Source organism: Mercurialis annua, linkage group LG8, assembly GCF_937616625.2.
Source record: "Mercurialis annua linkage group LG8, ddMerAnnu1.2, whole genome shotgun sequence".
NCBI classification, from domain to species: domain Eukaryota; kingdom Viridiplantae; phylum Streptophyta; class Magnoliopsida; order Malpighiales; family Euphorbiaceae; genus Mercurialis; species Mercurialis annua.
In genome coordinates this window covers 24,219,521-24,228,489 of record NC_065577.1, presented here as the reverse complement: position 1 = coordinate 24,228,489, position 8,969 = coordinate 24,219,521, and positions in this window count along the sequence as shown.

Genomic DNA, 8,969 nt, shown 5'->3' with positions numbered 1-8,969 from the left:
AGAAATTTAATCCAAACTTTTAAAACGTTACGAAACAAATCCAAATGTTTCACCTTTTTAGCAGTTTAAGCCGAACGTTTACAAAGTCTATGAAACAAAACCGAATGTTTCACCTTTTGAGCGATTTAAGCCAAACGTTTACAAAAGTTACGAAACAAATACAAACGATTCAAATGTTATGAAAGTGATATAAGCCGTTTGCAAACCCTACAAAACAAAGCAAAACCTTCACAAACGTTACGAAACAAATTCTAGTGTTTCACCTTTTTAGCAATTTAAACAAAATGTTTATAAACATTACGAAAAAAATCTAAACGTTTTACCTTTTTAGCAATTTAAGCCAAACATTTACAAAGGTTCTGAAACAAAAACAAACTTTTGCATTTTTAGCAATTTAAGGTGAACATTTACAAACGTTACGAAACAAAACCAAACGTTTCACCTTTTTAGCGATATATGCCAAACGTTTATAAACCTTACGAAAAAAATCCAATCGTTTCCCCTTTTTAGCAAATTAAGCCAAACGTTTATAAACGTAACGAAACAAATCGAAACGTTTCACCTTTTTAGCGATTTAAGCCAAACGTTACGAAACAAATCCAAACGTTTCACCTTTTTAGCGATTTAAGCCAAACGTTTACAAATGTTACGAAACAAATCTAAACGTTTCCCCATATTATCAATTTAAGCCAAACGTTTACAAACGTTATGAAACAAATCCAAGCCAAACGTTTAGAAACATTACGAAATCAATCCAAGCCAAAAGTTTATTAAAGTTATGAAACAAATCCAAGCCAAATGTTTACAAATGTTATGAAACAAAACCAAACATTTCACCTTTTTAGTGATTGAAGCCGAACGTTTACAAATGTTACAAAACAAAACCAAATGTTTCACCTTTTTAAAAATTTAAGCCAAATGGTTTACAAACGTTACGAAACAAATCCAAACTTTTCACCTTTTTAGTGATTGAAGCCAAACGTTTGTAAACGTTACGAAACAAATCCAAACGTTTCCCCTTTTTAGTGATTAAAGCCAAACATTTACAAACGTTACGAAATAAATCGAAATGTTTCCCCTTTTTAGCAATTTAAGCCAAACGTTTACAAATATTACGAAACAAATTCAAACATTTCCCCAGTTTAGCGATTTAAGACAAACGTTTAAAACGTTACGAAACAAATCCAAACGATTTAAGCCAAACGTTTTCAAACGTTACGAAATAAATCGAAGTGTTTCACCTTTTTACCGATTTAAGCCAAACGTTTAAACGTTTGGCTGATACCAAGTTTGTCATAGGTTTTTGTTAGCTTGAATACATGTGATGGTTTGGTTATTTGGTTTTCATGGTTTTGATTAATGGCGGGGATGGATTAATTTGAAAGGAAGAAGATGGTTAATTGGCCGTATTTGTCACCTAATGAATTACTTAAATCAATTGAATCCTTAACTATGTTGTTATGTAATAATAACTTTCCTATTTGTTTCAATTTTAAGTTGACAACTTGAAAACGATAATTGTTATCTAAGCTAAATTAATATAATCGCTCGGATAATTATATTTAATTTTGATTAAAATGTCAATTTGGCTAAATTACAATTTAGCCCCTAAAGTTTCTAAAAAGCTTATTTAAGTTAAGTTTTTATCTATTAGATAACTTTTGGATTTTTGATTGAATTATAAATTAGTAAACGAGTAATTAATTTGATTTCGAATATCATATTGATTAAATGTACAGTTTAGTCCCTAACTGGCTAAAGTACAGTTTAGTCCCTAATTGGCTAAAGTACAAATTTGTCCCTAAACTTTAATAAGATTTATTTAATCAAGTTTTTGATTTGTAACTTGGGTTACTTGAAATTGAAGTTATTGAGTTTTGCTTTTAAATAGATTATTATTTTATCGAATTATTTTATAAATATAAACTCGGGTTTATATTTGATAAACGTTTTTGAGTCGGGTTAGACTTGGGTCACCCGACAAGTGAGGTTAGCTTGGTAGTTATTGGTAACTCGGCTAACCCACTATTTAGAAATTAATTATTACTTAAAGATTATTAAGTATTATTTCTAAATCAGATTTTAAGCGAGGACTCAATAGACTTGTTTTAATTGGGCTTTATTACCTATTGGGTATTTTTGGTGTTGTCTTGGATTGTTTAATTCCGACGTGTTATTTGTGCTAGTCCTATGTGGTGTCTAGTACTCTCTAGAGTTAGGGTCTGTTTTTAATAATTATTTTATTTGTCTAGACCCGTCTACTGTTCGTGCTTCAGAGGCGAACAGGGATTGATTGCTTGCCGGTTATCACGTGGTTAGCAAGCTGTGAGTTTGTACTTACTATTTATCGCTTTATTAAGTAAATTGTTATTTAATATTAAAATATATATTGTATGTATATTGCGAACTGTATTTATATTATGGCTCTTAGTTGGAACATGCTACCTAATGGGCATCATTAGGACTGCGTGCGCACCGGTATTGATTTGGGTAAGGTATATATGGAAATGTGGTAACTCGGTGTGAGCATAGCTCTCGGGACCAGGTAGAGTAACTCGGTGTAGCTCAGCTCTCGGGACTCTCGTATAAGTGTGGTCAGTGGTAACTCGGTGTAGCTCAGCTCTCGGGACCAGGCCTATTGGACTATGGTTATTATTTAGAATTGTGGATTAGGGTTCCAACTATTATTCGTAACATCGTTATTAAATGTTTTACACGGTTTTAAAGGTTTTCCACTTAATAAATGTAAATAGTGGTATAAACTCATCTCAGTATATCTGACCCCGTTGTTTTTCCCAAATTTTCCCAGGGTTATGATCTGAGAGAGTCTGGTGATCTCCGCATTTACTTTTCCTCGGAGGTTCCATTTATTTTAGATAAACTGTAAAACTGTTTTATTCTTAGACTGCAGTAGTAACTATACGTCTTTATTTTATTCTGGTTGTTATCAGATTGGTCTGACTGAATTATTATTGCTCTGGCAAGATATATGATTATTCCGAATTACTTATGTTATGCCTGTTTAATAACATTATTGGAAAGCATGTTATTTTAATGTTGAATATTACAACTGCTAGATTTAGGCTCAAGTCTCGGTTGCCCCCAGCACTGGTTTTCTGTAGGTTTATGTGTTTGTATGTTAATTGAATACGGGTTTTGGTACTACATTACCCATACCCTAGCGCCGGTCGAGATTCATGAAAATGGGTCGTGACACAAACGTTACGAAACAAATTCAAGCGTTTCACCTTTTTTTCAATTTAAGCCAAACGTTTACAAAGGTTATGAAACAAAACGTTTGGCTTAAATCACTAAAATGGGGAAACGATTGGATTAGATTTGTTTCGTAACGTTCATAAACGTTTGACTTAAATCGCTAAAAATGTGAAACATTTAGATTTATTTCGTAATATTTGACTTAAATCGCTAAAAATGTGAAACGTTTGGTTTTGTTCTGTAACGTTTGTACACGTTTGCCTTAAATTGCTAAAATGGAGAAACGTTTGGATTTGTTTCGTAACGTTTGTAAACGTTTAGCTTAAATCGCAAAAAAGGTGAAACTAATGGATTTTTGTAAACGTTTGGCTTTGATTCGTAACGTTTGTAAACTTTTGGCTTAAATTGCTATAAAGGTGAAACGTTTGGATTCATTTCGTAAGTTTTAATGGTTTTGTTTCATTATCTCTTTTAGGCAATTTAATCTAAACGTTTACAAACATTTCAAAACAAATCCAAGCATTTCACCTTTATATCAATTTAAGCCAAACGTTTACAAAAGCTACGAAACAAATCCAAGCGTTTCACCCTTTTAGCAATTTAAGCCAGACGTTTACAAATGTTATGAAACAAATCCAAACGTTTCACCTTTTCAGCGATTTAAGCCAAACTTTTCCAATATTACGAAAGAAATTCAAATTTACACCTTTTTAGCGATTTAAGCCAAACATTTACAAAGGTTAAGAAACAAATCCAAATGTTTCTTATTTTTCGCAATTTAACCCAAACGTTTACAAATGTTACGAAACAAATCCAAGCGTTTCACCTTTTTAGCAATTTAAGCCAAACGTTTATAAACGTTACAAAACAAAACCAAGCGTTTCACCTTTTTAGCAATTTAAGCCAAACGTTTACAAAAGATACGAAACAAATCCAAGCGTTTCACCTTTTTAGCAATTTAAGCCAAACGTTTACAAATGCTACGAAACAAATCCTAATGTTTCACCTTTTCAGCGATTTAAGCCAAACGTTTCTAAATATTACGAAAGAAATCCAAACGATTCACCCTTTTAGCGATTTAGGCCAAGCATTTACAAAGATTATGAAACAAATCCAAATGTTTCTCCTCTAAGTCAAACGTTTACAAACGTTACGAAACAAATCCAAGCGTTTCACCTTTTTAGCAATTTAAGCCAAACGTTTACAAACGTTACGAAACAAAACCAAGCGTTTCACCTTTTAAACAATTTAATCCAAATGTTTACAAACGGTACGAAACAAATCCAAATGTTTCACCTTTTTAGCGATTTAAGTCAAACGTTTACAAACATTATGAAACAAATCCAAACGTTTCAACTTTTTAGCGATTTAAGCCAAACGATTACAAATGCTACAAAACAAATCCAAACGTTGAACCTTTTTAGCGATTTAAGCCAAACATACAAACGTTTCGAAACAAATCCAAACGTTTCACCTTTTTAGCGATTTAAGCCAAACATTTGCAAAAGTTACGAAACAAATCTAAACGTTTCACCTTATTAGCAATTTAAACCAAACGTTTACAAACGTTACAAAACAAATCTGAACGTTTCATCTTTTTAGCGATTTAAGCCAAACATTTACAAACGTTATGAAAGAAAACCAAATGTTTAAAATGTTACGAAACAAATCCAAATGTTTCACATTGTTAGCGATTTCTGCCAAACCTACAAACGTTAAGAAACAAAACCAAACATTACACCTTTTTAGCAATTTAAGCAAAACGTTTACAAACGTTACAAAACAAATACAAATGTTTTCCTATTTTAGCAATTTAAGCCAAACGTTTAAAATGTTATGAAACAAATCCAAACATTTCACTTTTTTAACGATTTATGCCAAACATTTACAAACGCTACGAAATAAATCCAAGCGTTTCACCTTTTTAGCGATTAAAGCCGACTCTATAAAAAAATCAAAAGGTTTCACCTTTTTAGCGATTTAAGCCAAATGTTTACAAACGTTACGAAACAAATCCAAACATTTCACCTATTTAGCGATTTAAACCAATCATTTACGAGCGGTATGAAACAAATCCAAATGTTTCACCTTTTACGCGATTTAAGCCAAACGTTTATAAACGCTACAAAACAAACCCAAACATATCACCTTTTTAGCAAATTAAGCCAAACGTTTACAAATGTTACAAAAAAAATCCAAGGGTTTCTCCTTTTTAGTAATTTAAGCCAAACATATAAAATCATTACGAAACAAATCAAAGCGTTTCACCTTTTTAGCGACTTTATCCAAACGTTTAGAAAGGTTACGAAACAAATCCAAACGTTTCACCCTTTTAGCGATTTAATCCAAACGTTTACAACCGATACGAAACAAATCCAAACGTTTCACCTTTTTAGCTATTTAAGCCAAACATTACGAAACAAAACGAAACGTTTCCCCTTTTTAACGATTTAAGCCAAACGTTTACAAACGTTACGAAACAAATCCAAGCGTTTCAACTTTTTTGTTGTTTATGCCAAACGTTTACAAACGTTTCAAAACAAATCCAAGCATTTCAGCTTTTTAGCTATTTAAGCCGAACGTTTGCAAATGTTGCGAAATAAATCAAAACGTTTCACATTTTTAGCAATTTAAACAAAACGGTTACAAACGTTACGAAACAAATCCAAACGTTCCACCTTTTTAGCGATTTGAGCCAAACGTTTACAAATGTTACGAAACAAATCCAAACGTTTCGCCTTTTTAGCAATTTAAGCCGAGCGTTTACAAACGTTATGAAATAAATCCAAAAAAACATTTACAAACGTTACGAAATAAAACCAAACGTTTCGCCCTTTTTAGAGAGTTAAGCCAAACGTTTACAAACGTTACAGGACAAAACCAAACGTTTCACCTTTTTAGCGATTTAAGCCAAACAACGTTACTAAACAAAACCAAACGTTTAAAAAGTACAAAATAAATCAAAACGTTTCACATTTTTAGCGATTTAAGCCAAATGTTTACAAACAAACGTTACAAAACAAAACCAAGCGTTTCATCTTTTTAGCAATTTAAGCCAAACGTTTACAAATATTACGAAACGAATCCAAGCGTTTCACCTATTTAGCAATATAAGCCAAATGTTTACAAACGTTGCAACACAAATCCAAGCGTTTCACATTTTTTTGCAATTTAAGCCAAACATTTTCAAACGTAACAAAAAATCCAAACGTTTCACCTTTTTAGCAATTTAAGCCATACGTTTACAAACGTCTAGAAACAAATCCAAACGTTTCGAAACATATCCAAACGTTTAAAACGTTACGAAACAAATCCAACCATTTCACCTTTTTAGCAATTTAAGTCGGACGTTTACAAAGGATATGGAACAAAACCAAACGTTTCATCGTTTTAGCAATTTAAGCCAAAGGTTTACAAACGTTACTAAACAAATCCAAACGTTTCACCTTTTTAGCAAATTAAGCCAAACATTTAAAACTTTACGAAACAAATTCAAATGTTTCGTAACGTTTGTAAACGTTCGACTTAAATAGCTAAAAAGGGGAAATATTTGGATTTGTTTCGTAACATTTGTAAACGTTTGGCTTAAATCGTTAAAAATGTGAAACGTTTACAAACCTAACGTTTACAATCGTTACGAAAACAATCCAAATGTTTCACCCTTTTAGCGATTTAAGCCAAACATTACTAATTTTACGAAACAAAACCAAACGTTTCACCATTTTAGCTATTTAAGCCAAACGTTTACAAAAGTTGCAAAACAAACCCAAGCGTTTCACCTTTTTAGCTTAACTCGCTAAAAAGGTGAAACGTTTGGATTATTTTGGTAACGTTTGTAAACGTATGTCTTCGATCGCTAAAATGGGGAAACGTTTGGATTTGTTTCGTAAACGTTTATAAACCGAGCGATTTAAGCAAAACGTATAAAACGTTACGAAATAAATCCAAGCGTTACGAAAAAATCCGAACGTTTCCCCATTTTAGAAATTTAATCCAAACTTTTAAAACGTTACGAAACAAATCCAAATGTTTCACCTTTTTAGCAGTTTAAGCCAAACGTTTACAAAGTCTATGAAACAAAACCGAATGTTTCACCTTTTGAGCGATTTAAGCCAAACGTTTACAATAGTTACAAAACAAATACAAACGATTCAAATGTTATGAAAGTGATATAAGCCGTTTGCAAACCCTACAAAACAAAGCAAAACCTTCACAAACGTTACGAAACAAATTCTAGTGTTTCACCTTTTTAGCAATTTAAACAAAATGTTTATAAACATTACGAAAAAAATCTAAACGTTTTACCTTTTTAGCAATTTAAGCCAAACATTTACAAAGGTTCTGAAACAAAAACAAACTTTTGCATTTTTAGCAATTTAAGGTGAACATTTACAAACGTTACGAAACAAAACCAAACGTTTCACCTTTTTAGCGATATATGCCAAACGTTTATAAACCTTACGAAAAAAATCCAATCGTTTCCCCTTTTTAGCAAATTAAGCCAAACGTTTATAAACGTAACGAAACAAATCGAAACGTTTCACCTTTTTAGCGATTTAAGCCAAACGTTACGAAACAAATCCAAACGTTTCACCTTTTTAGCGATTTAAGCCAAACGTTTACAAATGTTACGAAACAAATCTAAACGTTTCCCCATATTAGCAATTTAAGCCAAACGTTTACAAACGTTATGAAACAAATCCAAGCCAAACGTTTAGAAACATTACGAAATCAATCCAAGCCAAACGTTTATTAAAGTTATGAAACAAATCCAAGCCAAATGTTTACAAATGTTATGAAACAAAACCAAACATTTCACCTTTTTAGTGATTGAAGCCGAACGTTTACAAATGTTACAAAACAAAACCAAATGTTTCACCTTTTTAAAAATTTAAGCCAAATGGTTTACAAACGTTACGAAACAAATCCAAACTTTTCACCTTTTTAGTGATTGAAGCCAAACGTTTGTAAACGTTACGAAACAAATCCAAACGTTTCCCCTTTTTAGTGATTAAAGCCAAACATTTACAAACGTTACGAAATAAATCGAAATGTTTCCCCTTTTTAGCAATTTAAGCCAAACGTTTACAAATATTACGAAACAAATTCAAACATTTCCCCAGTTTAGCGATTTAAGCCAAACGTTTAAAACGTTACGAAACAAATCCAAACGATTTAAGCCAAACGTTTTCAAACGTTACGAAACAAATCGAAGTGTTTCACCTTTTTACCGATTTAAGCCAAACGTTTAAACGTTTGGCTGATACCAAGTTTGTCATAGGTTTTTGTTAGCTTGAATACATGTGATGGTTTGGTTATTTGGTTTTCATGGTTTTGATTAATGGCGGGGATGGATTAATTTGAAAGGAAGAAGATGGTTAATTGGCCGTATTTGTCACCTAATGAATTACTTAAATCAATTGAATCCTTAATTATGTTGTTATTTAATAATAACTTTCCTATTTGTTTCAATTTTAAGTTGACAACTTGAAAACGATAATTGTTATCTAAGCTAAATTAATATAATCGCTCGGGTAATTATATTTAATTTTGATTAAAATGTCAATTTGGCTAAATTACAATTTAGCCCCTAAAGTTTCTAAAAAGCTTATTTAAGTTAAGTTTTTATCTATTGGATAACTTTTGGATTTTTGATTGAATTATAAATTAGTAAACGAGTAATTAATTTGATTTCGAATATCATATTGATTAAATGTACAGTTTAGTCCCTAACTGGCTAATGTACAGTTTAG